We start from the raw sequence: 19,731 nt of genomic DNA, 5'->3' as shown, positions 1-19,731 counted from the left end.
AAAAAAAAAAAAAAAAAAGGTTGAGAAGGGAGAGGGTTGACATGTTGTGGGGTTGTTAACCAAAGTCATAAAATAATACGTGTACTACTGTTTCATGAGAAACTATATTTTCTGTAAGCCTTCACCTGAAGTACAATTAAAAAAAAAAAAAGAACACATTCTAGAGGCCAGTAGACACATGAGAAAACGCTCGTGATCACTAGACATTACAGAAATGCAAATTAAAACCACAATGAGATACCATCTCACCCTGGCATTACCGGCACGAATCAAAAACAGTGGAAATAACAAGTGTTGGAGGGGCTGCGGGGAGATTGGAACTCTTATGCACTGCTAGTGGGAATGTATAATGATACAACCATTTTGGAAAATAATATGGCGCTTCCTTAAAAAGCTAGAAATAGAAATACCATATGGTCCAGCAATCCCACTCCTAGGAATATATCCTAGAGAAATAAGAGTCGTCACACGAATAGACATATGCACACCCATATTCATTACAGCACTGTTCACAATAGCCAAAAGAGGGAAACAACCTACATGCCCATCAACAGATGAATGGATAAACAAACTATGGTACATACACCCAAAGGAGTATTATGCAAGGATAAAGAAAAATGACGAGTCTGTTAAGCATCTCATAACATGGATGAAACTGAAGGACATTATGCTGAGTGAAATAAGTGAATCACGAAAGGACAAATATTGTATGAGACCTCTACTGGAAAAACTCATGTAAAAGTTTACACACTAAAAGAAACAATCTTTGTTGGTTACGAGGGATGAGAGGGGTGGGGGGGGGGAACTAAAATAGACAATAGATAAGTGGTAACTTTGGTGAAGGGTAAGACAGTACACAATACTGGGGAAGCCAGAACAACTTGTACAAGGAAAGGTCATGGAAACTCCATAGACACACTGAAACTCCGAGGGACTGAATTGCTGGGTGGAGGGCTGTGGGGACCACGGTCTCGGGGAACATCTAGCTCAATTGGCATAACACTGTTTATAAGACAATGTTCTACATTCTGCCTCGGTGAGTAGTGTCTGGGGTCTTAAAAGCCTGTGAGCAGCCATCTAAGATAATCCACTGGTCTCATCCCTTCGGGAGCAAGAGAGAGTGAAGAGAACACGATACAAGGAAAAGATGAGTCTGGAGGACTAATGGACCACAGCAACCAAGGCCTCCACGAGACTGAGTCCAGCAGAGCTAGATGGTGCCCGGCTCCTACCACTGAATGCTCTGACCGGGATCACAACAGAGGGTTCTGGACAGAGCTGGAGAAGGTTGTAGAACAAAATTCTAACTCACAAAAAAAGACTATTGTTAACCAATGTCATAAAACAATATGTGTACTGACTGTTTAATGAGAAACGATTTGTTCAGTAAATCTTTACCTAAAGTACAATAAAGAACAATTAAAAAACAAAACTGCATTTTAACCATGATTCTATGTGTGTGTGTATATATATATACACACACATAGCCTATACAGCCTTGGTGGCATGGTGGTTAAGAAGTCAGCTGCTAATTAAAAGGTCAGCAGTTCAAATCAACCAGCCACTCTTTGGAAACCCTGTTGGGCAGTTCTACTCTGTCCTACAGGGTCACTATGAGTCGGAATCAACTCTACAGGTACGGGTTTTGGGATGTTAAGTGCTAGACTACTAGCCAAAAGGCTGGAGGTGTGAACTTACCCAGAGGTGCTTCAGAAGACAGGCCTGGTTATCTGCTTCCCAAAGGCTACAGTCTTGAAAACACTATGGAGCACAGTCGTACTGTGACACATGTGGGGTTGCCAAGAGTCAGAATCTACTCAATGGCAACTAACAACAACAATAAGGTGGTTTACTTCAGAATTGTTATCAAAAGGCTCAATTTACAAGTGATTTTTTTTTTTTTTTTTTCATATAGTTAACTCTTGAGGCTATGACCTGGAAAACTTGACCACATTCTTTTTGCAGACTTTGGTCCAAGAAAAAAAGCATTCACCTCTGCATTTTGAAAGTTTAGTTTCCTAATCTGTAAAACGGAGCCCTGGTGGCTTGGTGGTTAAGAGCTCGGCTACTAACCAAAATGTTGGCACCAGCAGCTCCTTGGAAACCCTGTGGGGCAGTTCTACCCTGTCCTATGGGGTCGCTGAGTCAGAACCGACTTGGTGGCACCTAACGACAGCAACAATCTGTAAAATGAGTGTGGTAATATTAATGTCATAGAGCTGTTACGAGGATTAAACCAGAGGCTATGCTCAGCACATACGAATTTCCTTAACCTAAGTTTGTTTACTCTTGTTTTTCATGTGGCTATGCCATGTAAAAGGTTGAGAATGGTGCATTGGAAATAAGTGGTTGTGGATTATTTTGAGTACTGTACTATAATTATGTAGTAAATGGAAAAGTGCAGGAGGATATTGATGTCTTTTGCTTTTCTTCAGCAGAGTTGCACTTAACATAAAGGGGAGTCACTTTATTGAATAATAAAAGCCTGACAATCACTCTGACTGGCTGAGGGCCATTACTGCAGTGTAATTCTAAACAGCTTGTTTTCCAAAGTTCTTCTTTAACAACTCTTTAAAGCCCAGGCATTGTGCAGCCTGGATGAAAGATTCCAAACTTATTTTAAAAGAGAAGTTTCTCACCATTGAACAGCTGTGATATAAATGATGGGAGAAACATGTGTTATAATACTGTTTTCTTCTTAAATTAGAATCAGATGGTTTCTGACAATGGCAGGAAAATTTTGGAAAATCGAACAAACCAAAATTTAAACAAGAGATCAGATTAATTCATGAGTCATGGAAGAATAAGATCGAATTTGAAGAGATCTCCTTTTTAAAACAATGAAGTACAATTCCGTTTTTCAATGAAAACCACAGCATTTTATTTGTATTATCTAGATTAAAATATTAAGATTTTCTAAAAGAACTCAGCACGGTTTCCAAAGTTACTATACCCATTTAGATGCATTTATCTTTCTCAGTCAGTATCTCTAATCAGCAATCCTCACTCTAAAGTAGGTATAATAATTGGGTATAGAGTTGGCAACTCTCCCAAATAAATATTTAATGATATTTTAATAGTTGTATTTAATATATTATATTTAATAGTTAAATCCTTTTTACTTAAATTGTGGATTAATGCTTTGGCCAATGATTGCCCAGAATGTTTAAGAAACATATTTGCTGTTCAAGCTCTCTGTAATGGCTGTGTACTTAATTTTCAGAATTGTCCGGTTAGATTCTCTCTGATGACGACATTTTATCTTAAACGTCTATATTGGAAACGTTGGGATAAAGATCAGGAGCAACAATCTGTGAACTGCAGAACTGTGTTACTTGCTCATTCTCAAACACAGAGCTGCCAGTTCCACACACCCCTGCCAAAGCAGCACAGCGAAATGGTCCTGGTGTCAGTATTGCACAAAAAAGAAGGGGTGGGGGGGAGATGTGTTTTAGCTCCCAGAAAGCTGATTCTTGAACGGGCAGCTATAGAAGAACCTCATCGCATTCAGCGATTGGCTGATGGCATCTTTGTTCAAGCGATGGGAATCCTAAACCACATCCTGGGTGGAGACGTCTCTCTCTCACCCTCACCTTCAGAATCCTCCGCTCTGCCACCTGGGCTCCTGAGGGCTGTGCCACCTCCTCACTCCTAGTGCACGCCTCCCCCTCCCGACCAGGCAGTGTTCGCTCCCTCCCGGGGAGCATTCACACAATGGACTCGTTTCCCTCGCACCTCTCCTTTGACTTCCAGCCCCAACCAACCGACAACTTGAGCAAGAGTCAGGCGGGAGCCTCTGCCTTGGAGCCCCGGCCGCAGAGCCTTCCTGACAGGCTCTGAAGCACGCGCGCACACGCAGACCAAACAAACAATGCCTGGTCCACGACTGAATAAATTAACCGCCCGCACACCCCTACCTCTTTACTACCCGCAGAAAGAAACCCGAAACCGGGTTTTCCAAACGAGAGATCCTGCTTTGTCTTTCAATCTGCACACATCTGTCCCTGAAGACGGTGAAAAGATACCGTGCGCTCTGACGGCAATAAAGAGTGACGGTGGCTTTGCCCGTGACTACGCCCCCTGCACGCGCTGAGCCAGGTTCCCGGAGACCGCGAGGGGGAAACGCAGGTCCGGCGGGCGGGAACAGCCGGGGCTGAGGCAGCTCGGGAGGGAGGGGAAATGGGAACTCGGGAAAAAATCCAGTGAGTAAAACCAGGCTTTAATAGTGAAACTTCGAGTGGGCAGGGAGTGGGATTTCTCCCCAGGTAACTATATTGAGATGAAAAACAGATGACTACATAGCAAGGGCCAAGCCACCGCAAGTTTGAGGTGAGCAGCAACTTGTGCACCTCCTCTCAGGCGTCTGATCAGCTCCCCCGGCACCCACGCTCCCTATCGGCGGCGGCGGCGGCGGCTGCAGCAGCAGCAGCGAGAGCGGCAGCCGCGCGCCTCCGGCCCAGCCCCGCTCGGCTCCCCCTCTCGCCGGCGCCCTGCCCGTCTTGCGTGTGCGTGTGCGTGTGCTCAGCCTCAGCGTGAGGGGCACCTGCTCGTCTGGCTCACAGCGGAGGCAGCCTCGCCGTGAGCTGCCGCCGCCGCCGCCGCCGGTGCCGCCGCTCTCCGGCGCCGGGCTCCCCGCCGCCGCCGCCGTCTCGCCAGCCGGAGTTGGGCTCCGTGGGGCTCCCCTTCGCAGCCTAGGTCCTTCCCCGCTGCCTGCAAGTCAGCCTGGCTCCGAGTCACGTGTCAGTGCCTGAGGCAGAGCCTGAGAGAAAAAACGCGCTCCATTCCTTCTTCCACCGCCATACTGTATTTTACACTAAATCTCATTTTTATTCCAACATTTTACTCCCGCTCGGTGAGTACCTTCTCAGTGTGGCATTCTTGTCCTATTCTTTTTTTATTTTTGTCCTTTTTTTTTGTTTTTTCTTCTTTTTTTTCCACCTCTTTGATTATTGTTTATATTTGGGAAAGCTGGAGGAGCATGGTTTTGAGCCTTTTCCTGAATCCAAGTTTTTCTAGCATGCGATGGTTCTGTAGACAAGGCGCTGTGTCTGGGAGTCCGCGGCGGCCGTGCCCGCTGGGAGCGACTCCCAAGTCCAGCAAAATATGCAACTGGTTTTATCGAAAAAGCAATGTGAAGTATGGTGCCTAATTTTTTCCTTTGTAAAAATAAAAAGCATGTTTCTAACTCTTTTTTTTGCATACTCTTTTTCTGATAACATTTTTGTATAGGTGGGATTTTACGGCAGTGTTTACAAGTTTGTGGTCTTGCAATACTGGTGCTAACCACTGAGCAAAGACATTAATTTTATATTTTTTTTGTGCCCTTTTTGGAAGCCGGTAACAAGAAATTCGTTTTTTCCCCTACTGTTTTTGATACCATTGATAACATCAAACTTTTCTTGCAGCTGGTTACTGGGATCATTTTTAAGCAAAATACTTTTTTCCTCCTTTAACTATGACTTTTGCACATTTGACTTTTTTTAAAAAACCGAGATAATTTTACGATAGATATCCTGATATCTATATATCTATATTATCCCTTCTTCCTCCCCTTCTCCTCCCCGTAAATCAATTTTCAAATGATGGCAGTGGAAGGTTTTTCTGGAAAAAAAAAATGAAGTGCGGTTTGGTTTCCTTGTCAACGGAGGATGAAGTGAACAGCTGAGCAGCTCGCAGAGAGCAGGTACTTGGTCCCCTTGGAGGCGTTTCCCGGGTTTGCAGTGGCAACACTGGTCCTGGCAGAGCAATCTGTATGTTTATGTGCGTGTTTGTGTGTGCGCGCGCGCGTCTTCGGGCAGTGTCCGGGTCCGCGGTGCGGAGAGCCCCAGTGCGTCCCCTGCCTCGGGGTCGTTGTCGGATGTGCGCAAAATTCAGTGCCTCCCTCCGCTGCGCTCGGGTCGTCTCCGCCGCGGGCGGCGCCGGCCGGGGAAGCGGGCTGGGGATGCGGGTGCCGGCGGGCCCCGTAAGTTCTCCGAGGGCCACTTGCAGAGCAGGAGGGCCGAGGGCCGGGGATGCGGGGCCGACCGTCGGGCGGTCCAGGGCGGCTCCTCGGAGCGCCCGGGAAGTGGGGCTGGCTTCTGGCAAGGGGGCCGGGAGCTGGAGACGTTTCTAGATCCTTGAGGATGCACCAGCCCCCGCGCGGTCAACTCCCGCTCCGCCTCTTCGCGATGAGTAAAGATCGCTGTAGGTGTTGCCCTGCCTCTTTGGTTATCGGAAGGGCTTTGCCATCTGAGTGGCGCTGTCTTTGGCTTACTAAGTGCTTGCTTGTTTCTTTGTCACTTTGGTTTAACATTGAGGATGAAACTGTTTGTTTGCATTAGTGAAACTACACTCCTAAGGTATAAAGTAGCTTTTTATTTAAGTTTTAAAGGGACAATGTTTTCCCTCTTTGAACCACCTGATAGCACCTCCCCTGAAAATTGGGGACTGGGAGTGGGGGTGACTGAGGGGGCATTGGTGTATTTCCGTGTGTTGTTTGCGTTGAAATGCTTAGTGTTGAGTGCATTCTGTGGATTTTATGCTTTTTTGTGACTGTACTGTTACATGTTTCCGGTACAATCTTAGCACTACGTTTTCAGAGGTGTGTCAGTTGGAAATGAAAGTCTTTTCTGCACTTAACACAGTGACAAAGTCTGCTTGCAAAACTTACTATCCCAATAAATTTCGAAAAGCCTTACTTTAATTCTTTAAGCATTAAATGTATTTAAATTATTTTATAACATTAAATATATTTAAATTATTTTATTTTGAAGTTTTGACTTTCTTTTTTTCGTAAATTTTTTTTCTTGAAAAGTTCAGCCTCAAATTTACCCTGTGTTTATATTTTGGAGTCTGTTGAAACCAATATAAAGCAAGTGAAGTAACTTCTTATCCTCAGATTAAGTTTTCCTCTAGGTTAGCTACAGACATAAAAAATAACTTCAACAGAAGGGCTCATAATAGAAGGGTTAAAAACATACATGTAGCTTTTTCAAGCAAGTATTTCACTTACTCTGTGATCTTAGTTTGTTGTCAATGGACAGTTTTTTGCCTGTTATTTTTTACTCTGGTGAAAGTAAGGAGTGTAAAGAATCATTTAGCTATAGGAGATTAAAATTTATTGAATGATTTAGAAAATTGTTATTTTTTATTCACAATTCACTCACTCACCTCAAAGACCTTTGAGGTTGCAGTGTATGTGAGTTATTTTTATATTCAGGGTAGCTTTTCTCCAAGGAAGGCCTGTTGCACATTTTAAGTAACAGAGTTTATATCACCTGTCTGTCGGCTACTAGAGTTGTTATCTTGAAGTGCATAGTTCTAAGATTGGATGCAAATATTATGTTAATAAGCCTTAAATTTGGATTTTCATTTTTTCTGTAGTGAACTCATTGCTAAAATGTAGTCTTTCGTATGTTTTAAGCAGTTAACATAAAACATTAAAAAAAACGTAGCATATTCTGTTTCTTACCATTTGTAACATAATAAGTAGAAATTCTCACTTATTAAAAAATATAGGATAATGTCTATGTATAATACTTGTTTGTAGGTTGTATGCAATGTTAAGTCATTTAGTTCTTGCACATATATATGTAGAAAGAGAGGTGGAGTGTGGAGAACGAACTTAGTGATCAAACCTGCATTTTCATTAAGTTGCTTCCATAAGGTCAAGGTAGTTTGTGTTTTAAGATTAAGGCAAGGCACTAACTGTACTGTATAATGTTTCCAAATGAGGTTGAAACCATATGGGGCTGAAGAAGACATTTATAGGATTTCAGTGCGGGGACAGATAGGTAGTTGCACTTTTAATTCTGTAAATAAAATGCATTCTAAGAGCCTTAAGTCATGTTTTCATTTATTTAATATCCCTTTTCCATTATATTATTCTGTTATGTTAAACTTCTATCCACTACATTCCAGTTTTTCAGATTTCTCCTTAATGAATCATATTGGGAATTCTACAGCTCTTAAAACTGATCACCTGTTCTATCAGTTTTTAAAATCTTTGAATGTAGTATCTGAGAGTTAGCACCGCCTACTGGTTTCTCATGGAAAAATATATTGTTCTTTCATTCACCAAGCAACCAACCCCCTCTTCCGATTAGCTTAACTATGCAAATTATTTTCAGCTGCTATTCAGAGGAAAAACTTTTTATTTCACAGGGAGAAAGACTTTGGGAGGTGAAGGTTAAGGGTGAGGGAAAGCAGACACATAAATTATCTATTGGACCAGTAATTGACCTCAAGTATTTTACTTTATGAATTATGACAGGAAAAAGTTAAATTTTCTTGAGCTTTGTATGGAATGCCAAAATTTAGATATTTTAAAAAATCTTAGGTTACTGGTTAAATTTTATAGTTCTGTCGCAGTTTTGAGCATCATAGAGAAAGCAAATTCTAGAGTTTCATCCATGTGGATTGTTCAAGAATTTTAAAGTGAATGCATTATCATTCTTTTTAATGAAAATTTCCTAATTTTTAAATAAACATTTTATTATTTCTTGTATTTATCTTTATATAATCATGAGCATTTTTTTCCTTAGTATGTATCAAGTGGTCACTCTATGGTGGTGTTATGTATTAGGGGGAAAATTTCAAGACACATAATATTTGAAGGCATTCTTTTATTTTCATAGCTACAAAAGATGTATTACCTTTTCTCAAAGATAGCTAGTTTGTTTCCTCTAATTTTTTAAAAGTGGTTAAAAAGTACATCTGTATAATTATACATTTATACAGATGATGCAACCAATACAAAAATAGTGAAATAGAAAAATAATGCACATAAATTTTATGTATCAAAAAATTGTTTTCTTAGTGAAAAATACCATGTGCCACTCTTTATTAAGCAGCCCATTGAGAAGAATTTGGAAAGGCTTCCATGCCAGTGACATTCTTGAAAGCTTTCTACTGAGTAAGAGTGTGGTTATGCTTTGTTTACCATTTAGTCATTCTTTAGACAACTGATTAGACAGTGCATCAAATCAAATCAAGCTCTACATTTCAGGAACTCAAAATACTCCTTTTTGGAAGTACAGATTATGTGAAGTGGATATTTAGGATTGTTTGCACTATAAAAAGGAAACTGAAGAAAATATTTTAATTGACTTATTCTGTTTTCTGACTCCTGAAAACTTTTGTTTTAAATGGTGATTAGTTGGAGCTTTGGGGGGAAAAAAGTTATTTCTTTACTTCTTTTATCTTACTGCCATTAAGAAGACTTTAGTTTGTGCTATAAAAACACTGAGGTAATGATGAATCTTGTTTTTCAAGTTGTTTTTAGAGCTGTGGAAAGTAAATAACTTTTTTTTCCTTATGGGCTGCAGTTATTATCGCTTTTTTTTTTTATTATCATTATTAGGAGCTACTTAAAGTGACTTTATTCTTGCATAAATGCCCTTAAACTAAAATTTTGGTTTTCAGTATGCTTAAAATCCCATTTTCATAATTCATTACGATTCTTTTTTATTTAATAAATTTCTCTTCAGTAATTGACAACAGCAACATGTAATTCCACATTTGTTGCAATATGAACAGTTAGTTTAACTATATTATGACTTTGAGAATGCTAATTATTGCATAAAACATAAGTAATAGGTGATTTCTGAATCTACCAATAGTTACAGGTTTATCAAGAGTTACTATAGAAATTTAGTATTTGTCATCACTTTTATTAAAAATATTACATTTTTAACCTGTAGAATACATAAATGTAACCGAGTTATTGCCAACTTTCAATAGTGTTGCTTATTTTTATAACTCTTATATTTTTCAGGAAAATACACTGGAGAACTTTTTCTTTGTTAGATTTATGTTAAATATCAAACTTAAAATGTAAAAGATAGACTCTGTGTTTTACTAATCCCCATGTAAATTTAAAAATTTTTTTTTTTTTTAATTGCCTGTTTTTCTAGGGCTGAATCACTAGAAATATAGAGGTGTTGATTTTTGTTTGCTATCCATTCCTAACCCCAGAGAAGGTAATGGGAGAACATTAGTCACTGTTTAGAATAAATGTCTTCTGGACTATCCTTGGAGACTCCTCAGCTTGGGTCAGGATGACAAGAGTTTTATCTTTTTGGCCATGTATTAATCTTACAGAAGAAAACACAGGAACCCTGTCTGCTTTTCTGAAAGATGCAGTGGAACACATCACTAAGCACTGTCATGTTAAATAAAAATTAGAGATGTTGTGTCAACAAGTATGTCTGGTAAAATTATATTTAACTCACCAATTAATATGTTTTTGGTTAGAATAACAGTTGCATTTTTCTTCTTAATGTTAACAGTGGAAATCATCTGCATTCATACCGAACCTGTGTGTTTGGAGAAAATATTTATATAAATTTTGATGGCTATATACTAGATAATAATAGGAGCAACATATTTCTGAGCCAGCTGGTGGGATGGAGGGGGAAAGGCTATTTTTCCATTAAATGCAGATGAGAGGGAAGCAAGGACTAGCGTTATTGATGTGCCAGACTGAATACAGGTCCACTTGCTGTTCCTCTCTGTGAGTAGGTAGTGTCATCATTATCTTATATGTTTGAGGAAATTGAGCTTAGAGAGCGAAATCACTTGCTCAAAACCCCATGCGTAGTCATGGACAAGTGACAGCAATGCCTGAATTGACACCTCATGTCCCCCCTGCAGAAGGCTGTTTGTAGTGAGAAATTTTATTTATTTTGTTTTATCTAATGTGGAACAACTGCCATATACTTTTTCTCAGCACATTATCTAAAGTGATAGTCGTTAGTTTTCCTTAGTGAGTGCTCTGACCAAGATAACAGAAGACGGCGTCACTGACACAGAGACTATTACTGGTCCTGAAAGGACCCTCAGGTAACTGTACCATTGTGCGTCCCTCCAGGACTATAGGATTTCTGAGGGGTGGCAACATGTGGAAATTAGTGAGGGGCCACTGGTGCCCTGTGGTTGGGACTAAGTAGATGGTTCTGTGTCTGCACTGCCTTTGCAGTGGCCCTGGGAAAAGCAGTCAAGAAATATTTACTTACTATGTACAAAATGTAGTTTCTGTTCTTAAAGCTATTGCAGTGTGATGTGGAAAATTAGTTCTATGCAGAAGGAAAACTGAACAGTCAATTCTTTCATAACACAGCAAGTCTGTAAATACGTGTGTCTCTTCTGTCTACCAACATCTCAACATCAACATCATCTCTACCTCAGAATTTCACTGCTACACATTTGATTGTCACATTTTTCAAGCTCATTTTATCTGTTTGTTAATAACATAAAACACATACTGCAAGATGTTACTGTAGGATGCTGTTTCTAATTGCCACTTCAGATGTGAGGGAAAAAAGGCTCCCTTTATTAGTTTCCATGGAATTTGAAAAAGTGAGTATTTTACTTAGTGGGAAGTTTACAGGAAGGGTGGGAATAGAAATCAAAGTGGAGACAGTTTGCATGATAAAATGGATTTCAAAAACATACTGATGGTGAGTTTGCAAGCCGAAGAAAAGGGAAGATTAAAAGCTGCCTCTGAGTTTTGGAATCTGTGTGTCTTGTAAACTAGTGAGATAAAACAGGACAAAATAATATGTCGAGGAAATCCTGATTTGGGGGAAGAGTTGGGAGAATGGTTCAATTTTGGACGTATCAGTAATTTGAAGTATTGACGTTAACACCTGCATGAAATAACCAGTGTGCTACTGAAATTCAGGTCTGCAGCTGGGAACCCACTCAAGGCTATGAAGAGATATGATGAAATCATCTACATTGTAACTCTAGGAGGTGCTAAGTCATGCAACGGCAGAACGTTGGGAAACACCTTCATTTTTCTGAGTGGGTACAGAAATAGGAGCCAGTGAGAGGCAGAATAAGTGAAAGAATTGGAGAGTTACTTAAACTCAGGAAAGTCCATGTGTATGCAGGAGGAAGTGTTGGCCAGCAGGGGCTAAGCCTGAGAAAAAAGCCTTGAATTTGTGAATAACATCTGTTAGTTTTAAGAATAAACAAATGAATGAGATGTATTACACTTAAATGAAAAAGAATTGCATAATCTTGGATGTGACGTGGCAGCATCATAAAGAGGTCATTTCTTTCCAAGATTGTTTATGTGGTGTGTAGGTGTGTGTGTTTGTAGTATGACTTCAATAGGAGACTAGTAGGAATTTTTTTTGGAACTAAATAACATAATTTTTAACGTACGTATAGAAAAACAGAAATGTGACAATATCCAGGGAAACTTAAAAAAAGAGAAGGCAAACAAGGTGCTACACTAATCTGTCAGCTATTAAGATATACTATAAAGTTATTCAAAATAAGTATATTTATTAGCTTTGTCCACTGAAAAAGCTACAAAGAAACATCTCTCCAGCAGCAGTGAGCACATCTAGTGCTCAGATCATGGTTTCTAAATACCAATGCACATTAAAGGGAACCAGAGCACCTTGGAGAAATGGCTGATTTTAGATCTGGGGAAGAGAAGGTACAAGGTGAGTCTGGGATACCTAGTTGTGCCCGAAAGTAACGAAATGCCCAAAGACAAATATGGTATGGAATGGGAACAGAAGCCAGCTTGGAGAGACTTATAGTTGCCATATTTTGACCAATTTGAACATCAAGAGTGAATATAATAGATTGTAAAAATTGAATAAAGTAAAAATATGTAAGTCAGTAGTTATACTTTAAAAAAATAGGGAAAAGGAAAAAATTCTGACAATATTTAAATTAATATAATTAACATTAAAACAATTAAATTTCTAGGCTGCCTTTTAGGAGCAACTCAAATCTAGTTGATGAGGGACAGCTCTTTATAAAATAATCCAAATTAATAAGTGAAAGAAATGATAGTACAGAAGTTTCTGCTTTTAACTCCTAGTAAAATAGATGGCTCAGGCGGGCTCATCAACGCACGTTAGAAGTATTTTGGGGAGTGGCATGTTCTTACAGTGTTCAAGTATTGCTTCTTAATTGCATGTGGCAGTTACCTTCTTAAGTAAGTGATCAAAATTACCATCACTAATGGCATAGTACTGGAGTTTGCTAAGTGTAGTGGTTATCATGTTCGCCTAACACGTGAAAGGTCCCTGGTTCCAAACCAAGACGCAACGTTTTTGAGCCCTGGTGGCTTAGTGGTTAAGAGCTCGGCTGCTAACCAAAAGGTCCGCAGTTCAAATCCACCAGCCGCTCCTTGGAAACCCAATGGGGCAGTTCTACCCTGTCCTGTTGGGTTGCTGTGTGTCAGAACCGACTTCACGGCACTGAACAACAGCAAATAGTGAGACACCTTGACACCATGAATCTCCTGATATGATACAGTGTGAAATACGCAGCATCATTTATGATATATTGTTGCCAGAAATGAACCAGAATCTCATAAAGCCTGTTTAGACTTAATTTACAGCGTACAAAAAACACAAGGAAAGACGAACAGGTTAAGCTAAGCCACGAGGAAATAATCAAATTCAGTAGGTTAGAAATTCCGCATTGAAGAGATCAGACACTTGGTGTGGTATCTTCAAAAGTCAGTGCCATAAAAACTGTGGCTAGACTTTTCTAGATTCTCTTTCAGTCTAAAATACAGCCAATTGAAATGCTTAAGGTTTATCTGATTCTGTTAAAAAAAAAACAGTAGACTCTCAAACATCAAATTTTGGTACAACTGGGAAAATTAGGGGATGCATATTGAATTTTTTAGGGATGAATGCTGTGATGTCTGCAATCTAATTTCATACGATTCATTGAGGAGAGAGAGAATGTATTTGTATATAAATCATAACATTTGTTAACAATGTTTTAACCCAGGGACTGGTTATGCAGGTTTCATTGTATTATTCTTTTAAATTTTCTGGATGTGTGAAAGCTTTCTGTAAATAGTTGCAACTCTATTAGTTGTCATTGAGAAAAAATTATGCAGAGCACATCAGGATTAAATAGAAACAGGCATCCAATTGCCCGAGGTTACAAATATATGTAGTCTTGAAGATTTGGAAACCAGAGGTAAATGAAGTTGAGTGTTAAATTGTGGGAATGAAATCGAAACCCACAGTGAGTAATATTATTGAGGGAAGGATATATATGTTTTATATCAGGAGGAGAATCTGAATTTGCATTTATTTGTTCAGGAAGTAGAAGAGATGAAGGTATATGGGGGAGGAGGGTAAGTTTTAGGAGCAAGTTTCAGAATGTTCTGAGAAGGTTGCTGTGAACAGTAGTAGTACAAGAGGAGACGGGCTCAGCCTAGACGTACGGGGGATAAGAAGTGGAGGGAAATGGATTCTGTTCACTAGTTGACTAAGTATTCATTATTGATTTAATGGATATATTTTGAGCATTACCTCTGCTGGACACTGTATCAGAGGATGGGGATTTAGTGGAGAATAAGACTGATGGACTTTGCTTGGTGGGAGTTTGCCGTTTAATGGTGACTTCGGTCTTCTCAGTAAAGTGTTAAGTGAGGTCCTAGGTTTAGATGAACTGGTATGGGGATAGGAGCTTGGGGAATGTAGTAGGGATTATGCAAGAGATCTGTAAGAAGATTCCAGAGCCATAACAAGGATGTTGCCAAAAGTAACGGCATTCTGCTGTCAGGCAATTGCATCACTTTCTGCAGCAAAATTTAACAGTCTGTAACCTGAACGAGTCAAGCAGACAACTAAGGTTTACTTTGTTAGGAGAGTAACAGAACATACATAATGTAAAACCAAGACCTGGACTTTCGGGGTAGTGAGTATGTTGTAGAAAAGACTAACAGTAAATCTGGGCTGGGAAAGGGGGTAAGGGCAGCTCCAGGAGATGAATGGACTAAAAACTGGTAAGACTTAAGAGCCTGAAGTTCAGAATGTAAACCAACAGCAGCTTCACTACTTTTAATAGAACGAGAGAAGTGATGGTGACAGGATGGATGATTTCGGTTAGAGGGGAATATTGTATTTCCAGATTTTGAAAGGGAGCATATTCAAATGATGAGCACGTTACAGAGTTTGGTAAGACATGTGGGTAACTAAGGCAAACGCCACTGATGTTGAGAAGTTAAGGAATTGTGAGGCTCAGTGTTAAAGGTTTAATTTACTGAAAGAAACTTTTAAAAAAATCTATAATTGCATGAAAAGGAAAACGGTGGAGAGGAAAATTATAAGACGTGCTAAAATTATTAATAACATTCCTGGAGGTTTATAATCACCTACTAAAAAGGATTTGTTTTCCCTTTGTGGCTCCTAGGATTTTAGTCCTTTCTTTGAAACATAAAAAAGAGAACTGTAGATCTGTAATGTGTGTATTTATCTTGGTTGTATTTGAGTAGAGTTTTCAGGTAATATAGAAATACGTTCTTCAGTGAACACTACAGTCCAAAGTTGAGTTTTATAAGGAAGTCACTGATCAGAACCAGGAAAAACAATACATGATAGTGCAATTAAATAACTTCTAAATGTAACGCTAAATGATTCAGATTCAAAAGAAAGTTCTAGAGTGTTTGTTAATATATTTTGTACTCTAGTTCAGACTTTTTTATTAGGCATCCAGATGGCAGATAGGTAGACAGTAGCCCATTGCTACTACTAGTTCTGTTGCTGCTGCTACTACCACATTCCATTTTGGCATCATCCTTTCTGAATCAGGCACGTACTAACAGCTTAGTCAGATTGTGTCTCATCTTCATAACTCCAGGTTTTATCAAGGAGGAAATTGAGAGTTGGATAGTTGATTTGACAAGTGTCACAGTGCTTATTAAATGACTCAGTAAGTATGTGAACCCAGTCTTCGTGGCTCAACAGCTTGAATATGGACCAAGGTAGCTTGTTCAAAAGATGGAGAAAAAGAGATGTTTCTATTTGTACATCAATAGGTCAGTGACATTTATCTAATAAAACAGACACACGTAATTAATGGCATCATAATAGCCACCCTATGTATGGAAGACTTAAAACCACAGTAATTTCATTTAGAATTGTGCTGAGATAGGTTCCAAGTCTAACCCTGCTTCTCAGAGTTCTGCACAGTGTTTCTGCTCTGGGCATAAAGAGATTTTGAATCCTTGTTCGTTCATTCAGCAGATATTTTTGGGGACTCTATTAATGTAAGGCACTGTGTTTTATGAGATTTAAAAAAAAATTAAAAACAAAGCAAAAGACACTGAACCTACCCTCATTAACTCACAATCTACTCAGGAAGGAAATAGTGCACGTGAAAAGTGGGAATGTATAAAATTGTGAGAATCATGAAAAGTATGTTGTTGTTAGGTGCCATCGCGTTGGTTCCGACTCATAGCAACCCTATGTAAAACAGAACTAAACACTGCCTGGTTCTGTGCCATCCTGACGATCATTGTTATGATTGAGCCCATTGTAGCAGCCACTGTGTCTGTCTTGTTGAAGGTCTTCCTCTTTTTCGCTAATCCTGTACTAAGCATGATGTCCTTTTCCAGGGACTGGTCCCTCCTGATAACATGTCCAAAGTATGTGAGATGAAGTCTCACCATCCTCACTTTTAAAGGAGCATTCTGGCTGTACTTCTTCCAAGATAGATTTGTTTGTTCTTTTGGTAGTCTATGATAAATTCAATATTTTTTGCCAAAAACATAATTCGAAGGTGTCAGTTCTTCTTTAGTCTTCTTATTCATTGTTCAGCTTTCGCATGCATATGATGTGATTGAAAATATCATGGGTTGGGTCAGGCACATCTTAGTCTTCAAGGTGACATCTTTGCTTTTCAACACTTTAAAGAAGTCTTTTGCAACAGATTTGCCCAATGCAATCCGTCATTTGATTTCTTAACTGCTGCTTCCATGGGTGTTGATTGTGGATCCAAGTGAAATGAAATCCTTGACAACTTCAGTCTTTTTTCTGTTTATCATGATGTTGCTTATTGGTCCAGTTGTGAGGATTTTTGTTTTCCTTGTGTTGAGGTGTAAACCATACTGAAGGCTGTAGTCTTTGATCTTCATCAGTAAGTGCTTCAAGTGCTTCATTGGATTCTGAGTCTGACACAAGATTTCAACAGTAATCTATAGATAACAGATTCAGAGTTTTGCATTCAGTAAAACAGTCTTATCCAAGACATTGATGGACTTTATAAGAAAGTTTTCCAAGTACAGATTGAAAAAAAATTACAAATATTACTACTTTAATCTGATTTAAGGTATTTTTTCATAAATTTTCATTGAAAGAGTCCTAAGGATAAATTAATTGGAAAATCACTTTCTTCATGCAGTTTTCACTATTTGCATATAAGGATACAATAAAAGACTTGTTAACAATTACCCAACCACAACCAGTTCAACATTTCTCACTTTTAAAAAATATATAGACTCCACAGGGCTATGTCTTTAACAAAAATTAATTCAAAATGGATGATAAACCTACATCTAAAACACAAAATCGTACAACTTCTAGAGATAACATAAGATTTAGGTGACCTTGTGGGTTTGATGATGAATTTTTAGCTACAACACCAATACACAGTCCATAAAAGAAAAATTAATAAGCTGAATTCATTAAAATTGAAAACTTGTGCACTATGAAAGACATTGTTAAGAGAAAAAAGACAAACCACATAATAGGAGAAAAATATTTGTGAAACACATCTAATATAGGACTTGTATCTGAAATATATGAATAACTCTTAAATGTCAGCAATAAGAAAACAAATAACCCGGTTACAAAATGAACAGACACCTCATCAAAGAAGGTATACAGATGACACATATGTATGTGAAAAGAAGCTCAACATCCTATGCTATCAAGGAACTGGAAATTAAAACAACAATGAGATAACACTACATATCTGTTAAAATGGCTCAAACCCAAACCACTGACTAACCCAAATGCTGAAAAGGATGTGGAGCAACAGGAACTCTCATTCATTCTGGCGGAAATGCAAAATGGTACAGCCAGTTTGGAATACATCTGACAGTTTCTGAAAAAGCTAAATATAAGCTTACTGTACGATCCAGTCATCATGCTTCTAGGTATTTACCCAAATGATTTGAAAATATATGTCCACTTGAAAACCTGTACATGAATGTTTAGTTCATAATTTCCAAAAATTAGAAGCAACCAACATGTTCTTCAATAACTGACTAGATTGCCAAAAGTAGTAACAAACTGTGGTATATACACACAATGGAGTATTATTCAGTGATAGAAAGAAATCAGCTATCAAGCTATGAAAAGAGATGGAGGAGCCTTACATGCATATTGCTAAGTAAAATAAGCCAATCTGAAAAAGCTACATAGTATATGATTTTAACTATATAGCGTTCTGGAAAAGGCAAAACTATAGAGATAGTAAAGAGATCAGTGGTTTCTAGGGGTCTTAGAATGGAGGGTAGCTGGGAGGAAAGGAGGAGCATAAGGCATTTTTAGGGCAGTGAAAGTATTCCGTATGATACTGTAATGGTGGACACATGACATTATGCATTTGAAAAAACACATAGGACTGTGTAGTACAAAGAGTGAACCGTAATGTGAACTGTGGACTTCAGTTAATAATAATGTATAAATCTTGGTTCATCAGTTATGACAAATGTATCACATGAATGCAAGATGTTAATGACATGAAAAACCGTATGTGGCGGCATGGTATATGTGGACTCTGTACTTTCTGCACAATTTTTCTGTAAACCGAAAACTGCTTTAAAAATAAAGTCTATCGAAAATGTAGATTATACCTCCTAGTTCATTGCATAGTGTCTGAGATTTTAAAAACTTGCATAGGCCATCCAGGGTACAGTTGGTCTCAAATCTCCTGGAGCAACAGCGGAAGAAGAAGAGTCAGGAATAGGAGGAAGAAAGAGAATGTTTGACTCATTGCCTCCATGAATGACTGCCTCCTTTGCTGTGACACCAGAAGAACTAGATGGTGCCCGGCTACCATTACTGAATATTTGGATCAAAGATTCTATAGAAGAATCCTAATTAAAAGGGGAAAAAATACAAAACAGAATTTCAATTCTCATGGAATCCAGACCTTCTGGAGCCATTGAAGCTGGATGAACTCCCAAAACTATTGCCCTGAGATAATCTTTAAACCTGAAACCTTAAACCAAAAATATCCCCTTAAGCCTTCATTAAACCAATCAACAGTTTAGCTTAACTAGTAAAGAGTGTCTGCCTTGAGTGTTATGCTTTTTAAAGCGTAGGATCAAACTGACAGCAGCAACTCAAAAGATTAGACAGGAAACTTAGGGGGCAGTGAGTTTATGTTAATGGGGGAGAAACAACTCAGAAACGAAGGGTGAGAATGCCTGCACAACTTGAAGAATGTACTTAATGTAATTAATGTAATGTATATGTAGAAATGGTTGAATTGGTGTGTGTTTTGCTGTGTATATTTTCAACAAAAATTACCAAAAAAAAAAGAAAAAGTAGTTTTTTAATGTAAATGAATTGAGCTTGAACCAAAATAAGGATTGATATTTTTTCATTTAGAAGTCAGATTCTATTGTTGATTACTTTGACAGTTTCTCAGGCTGTTTTGAGAAAAGTTCATGAGTGTATAGTTAAATGACTTAAAAATGCATTCTTAGTTTTAATGAGGGAGATAGTACGTGGTATTCATTCATTATTTATTATAATTAAGAATTCCGTTTTTAAGGTTGAATAAACACTGTTTATGGTACTTATTTTCTAGTTCCCAAGCTGTGAGTATATTTTTTGCATTAATTATGAAGTACAATGTATTATCTCCACATTATTTCATGAATTCATTAATCGAGTTATCCAGTAAATATTTCTTGTGTGGGAGGGGAGTATGGCCTTGTGAGTGCCTGTGTGGGAGGGGAGTATG

At 38.6% G+C, this 19,731-nt stretch overlaps 1 protein-coding gene across 13 annotated transcripts in view; it reads left to right on the top strand.

Annotated features, from left to right (window-relative positions):
- Window positions 1-4,491: 4,491 nt before the first annotated feature.
- Window positions 4,492-19,731, top strand: part of RALYL (RALY RNA binding protein like) — an 800,360-nt gene continuing 785,120 nt past the window's right edge. For 7 of the 13 annotated variants that reach the window (XM_023740284.1, XM_023740287.1, XM_023740279.1 and 4 more), the window contains exon 1: window positions 4,492-4,852. The gene's annotated coding sequence lies outside the window, so the exon portion shown is untranslated. Of the gene's footprint in view, window positions 5,684-19,731 lie in introns of all 13 variants that reach the window. The other 6 variants (XM_023740288.1, XM_023740283.1, XM_023740278.1 and 3 more) reach the window with 2 other exon arrangements.

This window comes from Trichechus manatus, unplaced genomic scaffold, assembly GCF_000243295.1.
Source record: "Trichechus manatus latirostris isolate Lorelei unplaced genomic scaffold, TriManLat1.0 scaffold00152, whole genome shotgun sequence".
In the NCBI taxonomy this organism is placed as follows: domain Eukaryota; kingdom Metazoa; phylum Chordata; class Mammalia; order Sirenia; family Trichechidae; genus Trichechus; species Trichechus manatus.
This window is presented reverse-complemented; position numbering and strand designations above follow the sequence as displayed.